This window comes from Scaptodrosophila lebanonensis, unplaced genomic scaffold (genome assembly GCF_003285725.1).
Source record: "Scaptodrosophila lebanonensis strain 11010-0011.00,11010-0021.00 unplaced genomic scaffold, SlebRS2 tig00001412-arrow-pilon, whole genome shotgun sequence".
Taxonomy (NCBI): domain Eukaryota; kingdom Metazoa; phylum Arthropoda; class Insecta; order Diptera; family Drosophilidae; genus Scaptodrosophila; species Scaptodrosophila lebanonensis.
Window position 1 is genome coordinate 8125382 of NW_022060739.1, and position 14761 is coordinate 8140142.

The window sequence follows — 14761 nt, forward strand, 5'->3', positions numbered from 1 at the left end:
ACACACTTGTTGCGCCAATTGTTTCAGCTAACTATGAATAAATCTCAGGCTACCCAAATCTTTTCCACTGCTGATTAGCATCGCACTCAAAAGCCCACTATATACTAGTAGTGTATGGCAGGTTCTGCTCCACATATGCTTCAATTGATTGGCTACGTTGTTAGAAACTGGCAAAGTTTTCCTATTCCGCTGAAAATGAGTTACGTTGTATTTATTTGTTGTTGTGGTTGCTCTGATAAAATGGCTTGTGCGTTCACATGGCTTTTGATGATAATGGCCAGTTTCAAAGTCGTGAGAGAAGTGACTTATTTATGTGTTTTAAGCTCGGACGGTCGCTATCGGCATCCGAACATCCGAAAGTCGTTAAGCAATTATTCACCCGTCTGCTGAAACGAAACCATTGACATTGAAAGCATTTCAAATACTGATAAAATGATGTCGAAACAGGCAGATAATTAATTGTCGCTGTAATTACACATATACATACATATTGTGGATATCAGTGTGACAAATGGGGAAACGAGCATTGGCCAGAGAAATCCGTATGCAGGGAATGGCGATTTCAAGAGCATTGGGGTCACCAGATCTTTTGTTGGCATACTTTGGCCATAAAAATGGCAGCTGTGTATTGGAAAAGATGAAAACTAATAGTTCAGGTGCAATGAAAAATAGCTTCAAGCAACAAAGTGCAGTCTGAATAATCTGAGAGTATAAGTTTAGTGAGATTTTAATACTCTATTGATATGTCCACTATCATAATCCGCAAGAGACGGCAAAGCGCAATGCATTTTCTACTTATTTTCTAGCCCTGTACCTTATCAATGGGAAAATGTGCATAGCAGGAACAATCGTTTCCTGGATGCTTTTCATATCTCTTTGTCGCCGCCTTTCCGTAGTCTTCTCAGAAATATTCAATGACGTAAGCCTGTGATATAAAAACTATATGTTCATGCGCTTCGATAGCGGATGGCCTTATTGCATTAATATAGTCGGCATAATGCTTATGTTTAACAGTTTTTTTTTCAGTTCTGATTGGAATACAGATTACTGCCCATACACCAACGGGATCTTAATTCCCAGGGCACTTGATAGGGTTCAATTGGAAGAAATTCTGTCGTCGCACGAAATTTCAGAATTATAAAATAAAATAAACAACAAAGTGTGGGCTCAACTTTTAAATACCCACAACCACAAACATTTTTCTAAATATTTGCTAAAAAATTAGTTCCTTCTAGGGTTTAGGAGAATCAGAATACAAAGTTTGGTTATTCTATCTCTCATACTTTCTGCGATTCTTGCGAATATATGGATGAACAGACGGATATAGCTATGTCGATTCGCCTAGTCTTGCTGATCAGGGATATACACATAATTCCGTTTTTAAACGATGTTGATTTAACACGGTTTGAAAATGAAAAATTGGTTGCACGACTTTATTCCATTTAGCACGATTCAAAATAACATATCAGATCAGATCAATGGTTTTTTCTGGAACCAATCTACCGTGTTAAAACAGAATTAGGTGTACTTATATACTTAGCTAGTATACCCTTTTAGCTTTTGGCTACTGGGCATAAAAGCCAGAGTGGCTGCAATAAAAATGTGAATAGAATTTCAAATATTGCAAAAGTCTGCGGGTGGCATATCAATACTTGGAAAACATTAGAAGAGATTGCGAATAACATATATACTATACTTATATACATATATTTGTATGAACATTTATGTGAAATACTCTGTGAAGTACTCTGTTTTCTGTGTAGTTTTTAAGAGTCTATTCATTCATCTATTCATCAAAGCCTATGGTCCTTGAATCTCCAGCCGAAACGATCATATATTTCACGAAGTTCTCTCTCTAGGATGCTGACAATTTTTTTTAGAACCTTTGGACCGCCGATTAGTCATTTATTCCTGGAAGCTTTTTTACTGGAATGGATGTTTCCTTCGTTTTCGAAAGGCAGGAAGTCCGACAAAATCAAGAAACATTTTTTTCTTCTATCTGCATTCTGGGTAACCAATTAGGTGCCTGATTCAAGAATCTTAACAGACTACCGTATACTATGTACAACATATGTGAGAATCAAATGAATGATTAGTAATAATAATAACTAATAATTTAGAAAAGCTTAGTACACACAAGAAAAATAGATCAGGAAAATGTGAAAGCATTGATGACAATATTTGATGACCAATATTTGTCTAATTGTTTTTTGGTCTTATTTTGATTTACACGCAGTGTAATATAACTGTTCTTTAATTGTTTTTTTTTTTTTAAGTATTTATTCAAAACAAAATCGCCGGAAGAACAGAGCCCGTTGCTTTAGTATTTAGAATTGCTTAACCGAAGAAACAAACCAATATTAAAGTTTATAATAATATTGGAGCCCCTTTTCCCCTCTTGGAGGTCGAACTTTCTTGTCAGTGCTCACATAAACTAAGCAATAAAACTTCTTTCCAAAATTTGGACTTCTAGCTTTTGCCTTTCGAGCTGTGCGTTGCTCACCAATTAGTCAGTCAGTTAGGACCAATTGTTTTATATACTTGTAAGAGATAGGCAGTGTCTGTTTGCCGAATATTTCTTCCTAATCTAATTCTCCGAGTAAGTTGGCTGATTCCTCAACATTTAAGCGCATTTAACTTTCGACTTCATTTATTTTTAACTGAAACGATGGGTGTCAACAATGTGGGCACCTAAAAATAGGTAATTGAAGTCATAACCGCAGAGCATAATGTGTGGGTAAATATCTTAATAAAAACTAAAAATGTGCAGGTTCAAGAACACACTGCTGGTGTGCAGTGCGAAGTCGGCGCGTGTCTGAGCAACCCGCACACCTCTTTAGAAATAAATAAAATAAAAGCATAGTCTATCAACAAGCTATCGCTACAAAGTCTTTTATGGACTGTGAATCGATTGAATTAGCAGCTATTAAAATATTTTCAAAAGTAGTGGGAGGGGGGCATAGAATGAAAGAAAAACAACTGCTATCATATCATTCAATTGGGCAAGCAAATGTTTTATATTTTTGGGATCATAAAACACATTATTTTTGTGGACGATAGTGTGGATGACTGTGCAACAGGTTGCATGGTGCAGAGAGTTCCTCAATAGGGCCATTTCTCAACTCAAGAACACATCAAAGCGTCATAAATACATCAAAACAATAAAAGTGTCGCAAGTTCAAAGATATACGACTTCAATGTAGATAATGAAGACGCAGACCCAGTGACAAAGGTGACAATGGGTCTAATGATAAACGCCAGATAAGCCACATACTACATGCTATACTCGTATACCCGTTGCAACTATGCTCCAATTGTAGATGCTCTATAAAATGAGATTAGGGAGAGCTTGAAAGTTCCTTTCCTCCATGCCTCCATGCACTTGAGTTTTGTTTTATGATTAGGCCGGCCAGGCAATAATTGGGTTAGCCATACAACGAGACGTACATGTATGTATTTACTGATGATATCATCTAACGCAAGCTTCCAATAATAATCAGTTTATAGAACACACTATCTTGCTAGTTGCCCCATCGCTGGCAGTGCCAAATGAAATATCATCATTCGACATCGCACATGATATTTTTATGGATTTATTGCCACCCGAATTATTCTTCCAATTTCGACAATTTATTATCGAATAGGTTTATGATTAAGTTCGAATCGATTCGATTCTATTTTTTGTTCACGTTTACTGTCCAAAACTAAGACTTCGATCGCTGGCAAGCAGATAAAAGACGGTTTCAGTTGATAGAAGAAAAGATAGCTAGCTGGCCGCCTAGACTTCGGGCATACTAAATGCGAGCACGAGTATGTAGTATATACTATATAGTACTTGTTTTATAAAGGGTCATAAAAAGTTAAACAAGCACCTTAATTTGCGGCTGGCCTTAATCGATGGGTTCCTGTCATTCATTCGTTCACCGAGTGCGCCAAAATAAGGTTCGCGGTCTGCTCAGTGCGTCGGTCAGAGTCAAGATTTGTAAAGTAAAGCCCGTAAGTGTGCTCGATTCTCGATTGTTTATCTAGCGACCTACTGGGGTTGCCTTGTTTACATCGAGTATTACGTCAAGGCGATCACCGTATATAGTATATAGTGTCTGTGTTTACTTGCGTACAGATAATTCTCTGTAGTATAGTTTTTATTTTACGTTTTACAATCGGGCTCGTTTATTTTTGTTCGAACTTCCACTGAAATGTTTGTTTATTAGCGGGCTTTCCATTATCGGCGTAACTGTCAGTATCTTGTCACTGTGCATAATTACATATAGCTCTGGGATCCATAATTATTTATAATGTCCAAGCATTATATTGTTGTTACTAATATGCTTCTGCGGCACAAATCATTAGAGTATTGTATTCCCGTTTATTTTGGGGGAGAATCGAAGTCGAATATTTGGCAAGGTCTTATATGGCAGCCTCGAGAGGTAGTATAAAGATAAGATTGTCCACATACTTTCGAAAGTACAGTGAAAGTTAAACAAAGTGCTAAAGACTTTGAAACACCCTATATGTGAGTTAGATAAGAGCTAATAATCCAATACTCGTTGCTTATTAAAGAAATACCAAAATAATGAATGTAGTTTTAAAGATAGATAAATAGAGAGTGAGAGATAGATAGATAGATAGATAGATAGATAGATAGATAGATAGATAGATAGATAGATAGATAGATAGCTCGATGTCTAGATTAGATCGCTGATAGTAGATCGCTAGCTAGATCGTAGATGTAGATCGATCGCTCAGCTAGCTAATAGTCGCTAGATCGATCGATGGACGCTCGCTCGCTCGCTCGCTGACTGCTCGCTCGCTGCTCGCTAGGTCGTCGCTGTCGCTGATCGTCGTGCTCGCCGTCGCTAGCTGCTCGCTGCTCGCTCGCTGCTCGTCTTGTCGCTCTCTGGCCGCTGCTCGCGTATGATAGATAGATAGATAGATAGATAGATAGATAGATAGATAGATAGATAGATAGATAGATAGATAGATAGATAGATAGATAGATAGATAGATAGATAGATACATAGATAGATAGATAGATAGATAGATAGATAGATAGATAGATAGATAGATAGATAGATAGTTAGATATATGGAAAGATAGATAGATAGAGATAGATAGATAGATAGATAGATAGATAGATAGATAGATAGATAGATAGATAGATAGATAGATAGATAGATAGCTCGCTCGCTCGCTCGCTCGCTCGCTCGCTCGCTCGCTGCCCTCGCTCGCTCGCTCGCTCGCTCGCTCGCTCGCTCGCTCGCTCGCTCGCTCGCTGCTCGCTCGCTCCTCGCTCGTCGCTCGCTCGCTCGCTCGCTCGCTCGCTCGCTCGCTCGCTCGCTCGCTCGACTCGCTCGCTCGCTCCTCCTCGCTCAGCCTCCCTCGCTCGCTCGCTCGCTCGCTCGCTCGCTCGCTCCGCTCGCTCGCTCGCTCTCTCGCTCGCTCGCTCGCTCGCTCGCTCGCTCGCTCGCTCGCTCGCTCGCTCGCTCGCTCGCTCGCTCGCTCGCTACGCTCGCTCGCGATCGCTCGCTCGCTCGCTCTATCGCTGGCCCGCTCGCTCGCTCGCTCCGCTCGCTCGCTAGCTCCTCGCTCGCTCGCTCGCTCGCTCGCATCGCTCGCTCGCTCGCTCCTCGCTCGCTCGCTCGCTCGCTCGCTCGCTCGCTCGCTCGCTCGCTCGCTACGCTGCTCGCTCGCTCGCTCGCTCGCTCGCTCGCTCGCTCGCTCGCTCGCTCGCTCGCTCGCTCGCTCGCTCGCTCGCTCGCTCGCTCGCTCGCTCGCTCTCTGGCCCGCTCGCTCGCTCGCTCGCTCGCTCGCTCGCTCGCTCGCTCGCTCGCTCGCTCGCTCGCTCGCTCGCTCGCTCGCTCGCTCGCTCGCTCGCTCGCTCGCTCGCTCGCTCGCTCGCTCGCTCGCTCGCTCGCTCGCTCGCTCGCTCGCTCGCTCGCTCGCTCGCTCGCTCGCTCGCTCGCTCGCTCGCTCGCTCGCTCGCTCGCTCGCTCGCTGGCCCGCTCGCTCGCTCGCTCGCTCGCTCGCTCGCTCGCTCGCTCGCTCGCTCGCTCGCTCGCTCGCTCGCTCGCTCGCTCGCTCCCTCGCTCGCTCGCTCGCTCGCTCGCTCGCTCGCTCGCTCGCTCGCTCGCTCGCTCGCTCGCTCGCTCGCTCGCTCGCTCGCTCGCTCGCTCGCTCGCTCGCTCGCTCGCTCGCTCGCTCGCTCGCTCGCTCGCTCGCTCGCTCGCTCGCTCTCTGGCCCGCTCGCTCGCTCGCTCGCTCGCTCGCTCGCTCGCTCGCTCGCTCGCTCGCTCGCTCGCTCGCTCGCTCGCTCGCTCGCTCGCTCGCTCGCTCGCTCGCTCGCTCGCTCGCTCGCTCGCTCGCTCGCTCGCTCGCTCGCTCGCTTCGCCTCGCTCGCTCGCTCGCTCGCTCGCTCGCTCGCTCGCTCGCTCGCTCGCTCGCTCGCTCGCTCGGTCGGTCGCTTGACACTTCTATCGGTAGGGCAGACAAGTAGAGAGACAGTGAAAAAGTAGAGAGGGAGAGAGATAGAGAAAGAGAGGGGGAGAGATACTGTAGCTCCATTTGTTTAACTGATCAAACTTATAGAACATTAGATCTCTTTGTCCATAGTTATTACCTCATTGAACTAATTATAATCTCCTGAGCCGAAGCCACAACATTAATAATGGGTTTTTATTTAAAAATGCTTACAAATTATCAACGGATTTTAGTGAAGGGGTTAGCTACTGGTAGTCAACAAGGTAACTAAAAGTTGACCGAATTAGGGATTTTCTCTATCAAAAAACGATGGAGCTAAATCGTTTATTCTGATTTAAAAAAGCATATTTTAATGTATGTATTGTTCTAGATTTTTTATGTTTAAAAAAAAAATACGTTCAAGTTCAGTTTTAATTAACGACGAAGGTTTCCTGAAATGATAAACCACTGATAGATGGCGAGGTAACTAAGTAAGTCATTGCCAAGATATAGGGCTCATAGAATCATTCAAAACTATGACTATGTTCCAAAATCGAATGCAAATCAAAGCTATTGTTTTTTTCAACTCTGCCAAATCGATGGCCATTTAGCTTCTGTAACTTTTTTCACAGTGTAAGCTGTTGTCAGGCTCATGTTTGTTTTTCTACTTAATTGTATTTATTTACAATTAGAAAATAGATAGTACTTCGCTCCAGATATCAAATACAGAACGCACAAGCCTGAGCTAAAGCTAAAGTAACAAAGTACATCGCACACTTCTACGAGTACACATATACACATATATATAGTATATATGTATTATGTATATGAGATCGAGGAGAATTAGCTTGGCGCTTGGCGATTGGCGACGTGCCGATAGAAGCGACTCTAGAGCGGCCCTAGCTTTTAAATCTTACCGTTGGGACAGGCGCACAATAATAATTGTTGATATCAAGGCACTTGAACTGCGTTGTTTCGTTTGGAGGCCTCAGTTTGAGTCGTTTTTTCGTTTTTGTATTTATTGTTGTTTTTTGTCACACTTATGAGTCTTGCATTTGGTGGTCTGATATTTCTAAAATGTAGTTCGGGTTTTTTTCTTTTTTATGTGGGTGCCTTCTTGGCGATGCTTTCAATTGTCGCCGACCGGCCTAAGGTTTAGTTGTCTCAGATCGGGCAACGGAAGAGCAACTGAAAGAGTGATAAATGGCAGAAAAATAGAATCACAAAATAGTGAAAAAGAAAATAAAAGTAGAGCACAGTTTCTCACGGTAATTAAAAACGAAGCAGTAAGAATTTTGCAAAAAAAAAATATAAGAAACGGAGATGCAAAGATAAAAGAAAATTACGTAGTAAAAAAAAGGGTTACACGTGAGTGACATTTTCAATTATTTTTGCAACAAATTTTCGAAGCAAAGTCGCAAAAATCGACAGAAAAAATAATCAAAATCAAGACACCTTTGAGGGTTAACCTCAAGAATGCAGCATGCAGTTCAATTAGCAGGCCAGCAACGGCAGATGATGCCGAAAGTGAAATGAAATTAAATGAGTGTATCCTCAATCCGGATGAAGGTAGAGACAACAAATGTCTGGCGCTTCCGGTGCACATTGCAAATTGCATTTCGGTATAAAGTGCGCGTAGTTTTGATTGAAGGCGCGTGCTCGCCGAGTTGCAGCTTTCCAGCCGGTTTTTTGATAGTAACCCAATACTCTGAGGTTCACGCCCCGCACTGACATCACCAGCCATCGAGGACTGCAGCGTGCATATCTCTGTCTCTAACTGAAATTTCAAACTTAACGGTCCACACTACAAGGCATTTGACCTCGTTATAATTATAGGAGGGCATGCATTGTGACCCTTCAGACTCAGACTGAGACTTCGACTACTTCAGCTTGACTTGAGTTGCGCTGCGACGCGTCATTCAAATGCGAACTCTACAAGTCGTACTCTTTTGGGGGTAAAAAGGACGACTTCCGCTCCGAACAATAGGCGAATGCTTTGCGCCTGCGCGCAGGGGCAGGCAGCATGTCAATAAGACAAAACTGTTCAGAGACGAAAGTACAATTGAAGTCGTAAGGTTTTTACAAGATCAGCAGCGGCAGATACATACAGCATATAGACGGCGCACTTGAATTGAAATATTCATGCCAAACAATGAGCAGGACGATGACGTAGCAGACGATCAGAAGGTTTTTTGAATTCTTCGAGCGGCGGAACTTTGGCAGCCCAGGCTACGTCTGTGCTCGCATGTAGGTTCGTTAAAGTCACTTTAACAGGCACACAACAAAAGCTAGTCGCTCTGCCTTATTTGCCGTACCCCATTGTCCTTGTGCGAGTCAAGGCAGCGCAGACAGTTAAAGTCAAAGATCAGCCATCCAGCAGAGTTAATTATAGACGACAGCGCATGCGCAAGAGCAGAGCGAGAACAGAGAACAGAGGCAGACGAATCAGTAGCTCTGCCATTGCTGAGGTCGTTGTTTTCAAGTTCAGTCCAAGAACAAGGAGAAGAGGAAGAATAAAAACGCCTCAGGTCATATACACATACCTATCCGATTGAGTGAGTGCAGCTTGAGAATTGGCGCGCAACTTCGAGCAATTGAGAAATCGCAGTACATACTCGTACAAGAAACAGTCAAACAACAAAGGGCATAGTTTAACTAAGAGGGGTCAATATTGATACCATTATGGTTTAGAAATTGTAGCGACATTGAGAAACAAGCGGACAATAGAGGTGTTGGATATGAAATTAATTTGAATTCAGCAAAGTGAGTAAATAGCTGAAAACCCCAGATATTTAAAACATAATGCCAAGTGGAACGAAAAAAAATGGAGTACAACTAAGCTGAAAGCGACTCAAAATTCAATTAATTTATTTAGAAAACACCAACACAGAACTTTAGTATTATGTTTAAGGGGAGTATAGAGTTTTAGTTTTTAGATAAATTCCTTTGAACTGTTTCGCTGCACTTTAAACTCTGTCTTCAGTAGTTGATAGGCAAAGAGTGAAGATGACTTCGAAAGTTAAACTAAGAAAGAAATACAGTAGAGGTGTTGGATATGAAATTAATTTGAATTCAGCAAAGTGAGTAAATAGCTGAAAACATAATGTCTAGTGGAACGAAAATGGTAACTAAGCTAAAAGTGAAACAAAATGTTATTAGTTTATTTAGAAAACACTAAGACACAACTTTAATATTATGTTGAAAGGGAGAATTTTAGAATTTAGAATTTTAGTTTCTAAATAAATTCCTTTGAACTGAACTTGCTGAAAGCTCAGCTTTAAACTTTGTCTTCATTAGTTGATAGGCATAGAGTGTAGAGGATTGCGAAAGTTAAACTAAGAGAGTGTCAATATTTACACCATCATGGCTTAGAAATTTTAGCCAATTTGAGAAACAAGTAGGCAGTAGAGGTGTCTGATTGAGAAATAATTTGAATTCAGAATAACTTACTAGCTAAGAAACCAGACATTTAAAACATAACGGCAAGTGTAAAGAAAATAATGAATTGGAAGCTGATGTGAAAGCAAAACAAAATTAATTAATTTAATTTGAAAACTCTAAGACACAAAATTTAATATTTAATATTAATATTTTAGTATTAGACTCAAGAGAGTATAGGGTTTTGGAAAACCCTTTTTGGAGTGTTTTTTAGGCTTTTTTGTTACCCTTAAGACTTTGTATTTATTACTTGATAGGTATTGATATTATTTGGACTCGTTTAGCATCATTAAAATATATTTTTGAAAGTAGTATGTTTTTTGTCTCTTGAAATTCTTTATTCAGCTCTGCATTTTCAAATTATTGTTAAAGTTCACAAAGCTATTAAACTGGCATAGTCACTTATAGCTTAACTCTTAAGACTGAAGCTAAAACGGGTCCAAAATAAAACAGAGTCTACCAGAGCCGAAAATCAATTAAGATTTGAAATACCATATCTGGAACATAGACACTAAACTAGTTGATGGCCCTTAAAAGATTATATTGCAGAACACTTTAGATGGCGGTTATTGTATAGAGAAAGTATTTTAGTTTGAGTTTCGTTTTCAGCTTTCGTATAAACTTTAGTTTTCTTTTTTTAAATATATTTAATTCTAGTATTTTTAAAAAGTTGGCTATTATCGCCAAGAACTTAATCTTCATTAAATCGGTGATAGAAAAAAGTATTGGACTCTGCCATCTGTTTCTTAAAAGCTTAGCTGTTCCAGACACGAATTGAATTAAAGTACATTAAAGAACAATAATATAAGTCAATTATTTTATTCAGCTTGTCTGTCCATTAGTTCCCCGAAACCAAGAGTGTCGCTTTTTAATCATACAAGTACTTTGACTTTGAAACTTTTGTGTGCAATCGCAAAAACTAAGTAATTAATAGACTATTTAAATTATTGGACCAATCGTTAACTATTTGTTGCTTATTATTAATGCTAAAGGCAAGCTAGCTATATTTAAGAACATTTTTAAATATATAAAATATTCTTTATTCAAAATTTAAGAGTATTAACTAAGCACAGCCTTCCTTTTCATCACATTCCTTTGCAGCTAATGATAGTAGAGTTTCGTAGTTAAACAATCACTTAATATTTATGGCTTCAAATAGTGAGTTAAAGGCGTTTCCATTCGGCGCTGTTGGCTCTTCCCTGCAACTATGACCTTCGAGGCGTGTTAGCTAATGAATTATGCGTGTATCCTTTACATAATGCAGTCAACTATTCAAATTGCAAGCAAACCAGAGCGAAATGCAAATAAAAGCCATCCTTTCTATCTATTGAGGAGAAATTATGTGACAAGGGCGCAATGTGTGCCGATTATGTTGTTTTAATTTAACGCTATTAGCAGCCCTTTTCCACACTCCGCACGCACACACAACCCTCGCCAGGAGCAACCCTTAGCGCCCTCATTCCCTCGTACCCATTAGTAATACTCATTCCCTTGCCCAAAACCCTCACCCAAATGATGACATTAACCCGCTGCGACCGCGACTCGTCCGCGTCGACGTGCGCCCAATTGACTGCTGTTTGACAAACGCAAATAGATATGTCTGACACTTTTTCGAATTCATATTTTACGACCTGGTTTTATCATACAAATTGTTGGTGTTGTTGTTGTTGTTGTCGACGATGTCGCTCATACATGTATGTAGAATTATTAGGGGGCTTTTCTTTAAGTGGCGTATTCCTCATGCAAATAAATAACAAGTTCATGAATTTATGACCCACAGACAAAGTGAATTTTCAATTTCGTGTGTGAATCGCCAGACAACGAGTATCGCTATCTGATCTTTTTTGTTTATACTCGTAATACTATTTTGATGCATGAGGCCGTAACATGCATTTGGTTTGTTGTTATTGTTGTTACTGTCTCTGAAAGTTATGTAGTTTGAGTAATTCTTTTATTTATAGGCTTCTCAGTTGCAGAATTTAACAATTTAAACTGTTTCAGAAACAATTTCAATTGAATTTAAAAACAATGTATATCTAAATAAATTGCAACTTCAGCAAAGAATTTGGGATCAGAAAGAGTTGTTCTTTTTATTCCCTTTCCAAAGCTACAGAATTTCAAATAACTTAAAGAAAGGTTATTTTCGAAAAGGTTTTTTTTTTGTGGCAGAAAACTTTGATTTATTTTTAAAGAGTTCTTATTGATTTTAATTATTTTAATTATAATGACATACTTAATACATACATACAGATTCAAATTCACAATTATAATGACACACTTGTGAACTTGAAATCTGCCTGCAAACTATTAACATATCTAACCAGTTCTAAAGTTCCTATAAAACTAAAAAAAAACGTAATAAAAAAGTAATATTCATAGAATATTTTTGAACCAAATCCATAAACATAAACATTATTTACTTATTTATATTTATTTCTATACTGAAATCAAACATTATTTACTTATTTATAGTTATTTCTATATTGAAAGAAATTAGTAATGTACGCTATAAATGTGCTGTCGATCTGTTTATCCTACTGTTAAAAGAGCTTTTCCTTAAGAGTTAAATGTAAATCTTTTGATAGTTAAATGCAAATAGAAATAAATGCTTCAAATCCAAAATAAACATGTTTCAAAAACTGATTTAGTTAAGCCGCTGTTTTGATAAAAACATTAATAAGAGTTTACTAAACAACCAATTATTCAAGATCCTTCTATTGGTTAGTAGATTCCCTATTGGTTTAAACAGGATTTTATTTCTCCGTCAAAATATAAAGACAATCGGATGGAGAGAAGCTGAGGAGTCAAAAAAAGAACAAAACTTCTTCTAATATGATTCTGAAACCAAGCCCCATGTGTCGAACACAGGAACCACAACCCAAAAAAAGTTATTCATGATTTATATTAGTGTTCTTCTTTACTTTTGGAGGTTCCTTGTATGTTCTAAAATATATTTACTTTACAAAATTCCTAGATATTATTCTTCAAATTCAATTTGGATATTAATATTTACAAAACTTTAACAAACCTTTGGCTACTTCCACTTTAATGTAAAATTTAGCGAGAATAAAAAAGCTCAAATTAAAAATCGGCTGTTGATTTGTTATTTTTAAGTTTATGAGGGCGGTTCTGTCAGCATTTTGAATACGCGTTTTATTTGGAAATGTGGGGCTTGTAATGATATCAAGAGCATTGCAAAATCTTTGGAATTAACGGAATATGCGGGCTCTTATCGACAAATGAACTGTTCATGTTTTGTGGTAAAAAGTTTGAAACGAGAGTCATTTATTTTATCTGAGCATGTGCTCAACGAGTTTTCAAATATAAAAAATAAAAAATAAAGGCACGTACTTAAATCAAATTAATTGAATTTTATTTGCTATTTAATATTAAAAATTAATGCAGATTAACATTCTTTTAAATAAAAAAAATAGAAGAATGTAAAATTAAACTTAAGGGGTTTATACTTTAATCAGAAACTCAAACTCTTAATAAGAAACTCAAGAAACTCTCTCTCTCTCTCTCTACCCCGGGCGACAAAAATATAAAATAAACCTAAAAAAAATTAATTGGCTAAGACAAAGCAGCAACAACAACAACAAATCGACTTATGGTGATAAGACTGGAAGAACAGACTCATAAGTATAAACCAGAAGGAATTATTAAATTTTATTTTGAATATACAATTTATTGAAAATATTTCCTAATTGAAATTAACATTATTATGCAAGTATTATATTTTGATTCTTTCGACATATCAGCATTCTCAATTTTCTCTCACACTTATGATTAGAAAAGAATCGGTTAGAACGGAAGCGCTCGGTTCATAATTTTGCAATTCAAAACAAGAGTTCAAAAATGAAATTAACATTATTTTACAAGTATGATACTTGTATTTTGATTCTTTCGAGAAATCAGCATTTGTAATAATTTCTCATATGATTAGACAAGAATCGGTTAGAACGGAAGCGCTGTAAGTATTTTGATTGATTCTTTCCATATGTCAGCATTCGCAATAATTTCTCATATGATTAGACAAGAATCGGAAGCTTTTGGTTCATAATTTTGCAACTCAAAGCACAAACTAAGAATAATTTTACAGAGCTCTTTAAGCTAATATCTGGCTTGACAATTAAGACTTGCTTTTAGCCAAGCAACCAAGACATCAACTGTCGTTTGCAAAACGGTTGCCAATTTCGCATTGAATAAAGAAACAAAAACAAAAAAAAACTTAAACGACAGATAGCAAGTTAATTTCAAAAACCCGCCCAAGGAACCACGTACTTCCCCAACACACACACACACACACAGTGCACACAAAGAAAGCAATTCACAGTCAGAAAACGTTGTCTTTGTTGTTGTTGCTGCTGCTGCTTTTTTTGTGGGTGCCGTCAACAGCGGAAAGCGGCCAAAAAAAGCGCAATGTCGAAAAAGGGGGGCGCCACTTGCCAGCCACAAGCCAAAAAAAAAAAAGAGGCAACAAAGTCGTCGCCGTCCTCGTCGTCGTCGTCGCTTTCAATTATTGCCGTGAGTTTCTTTTATTTTTGTGTGGCCAAGACAGTAACACACACATACACACGTATATATTATATATATGTGCTATAAAGCCATTAGCTTAATGTGCGCTTATTGCGCACGCTTTGGAGCGGCGAAAGGTGGGCGTAGGTGGGTCAGGCTGAGTGGGTGGTTGTGGTGTGGTTTGGTGTGGTAGTGGTGGTTGTTTTTATGGCAAAAGCCACCCTCACACACACACACACACACACAGCAGGCAACCACAAGGAGCAAAGTTCGCACTGTCTGACTACAGCCGCACACTCCAACCCAGCGCGGACGACCCAGAAGTTGCACCACAAACCGCAAGCAAACA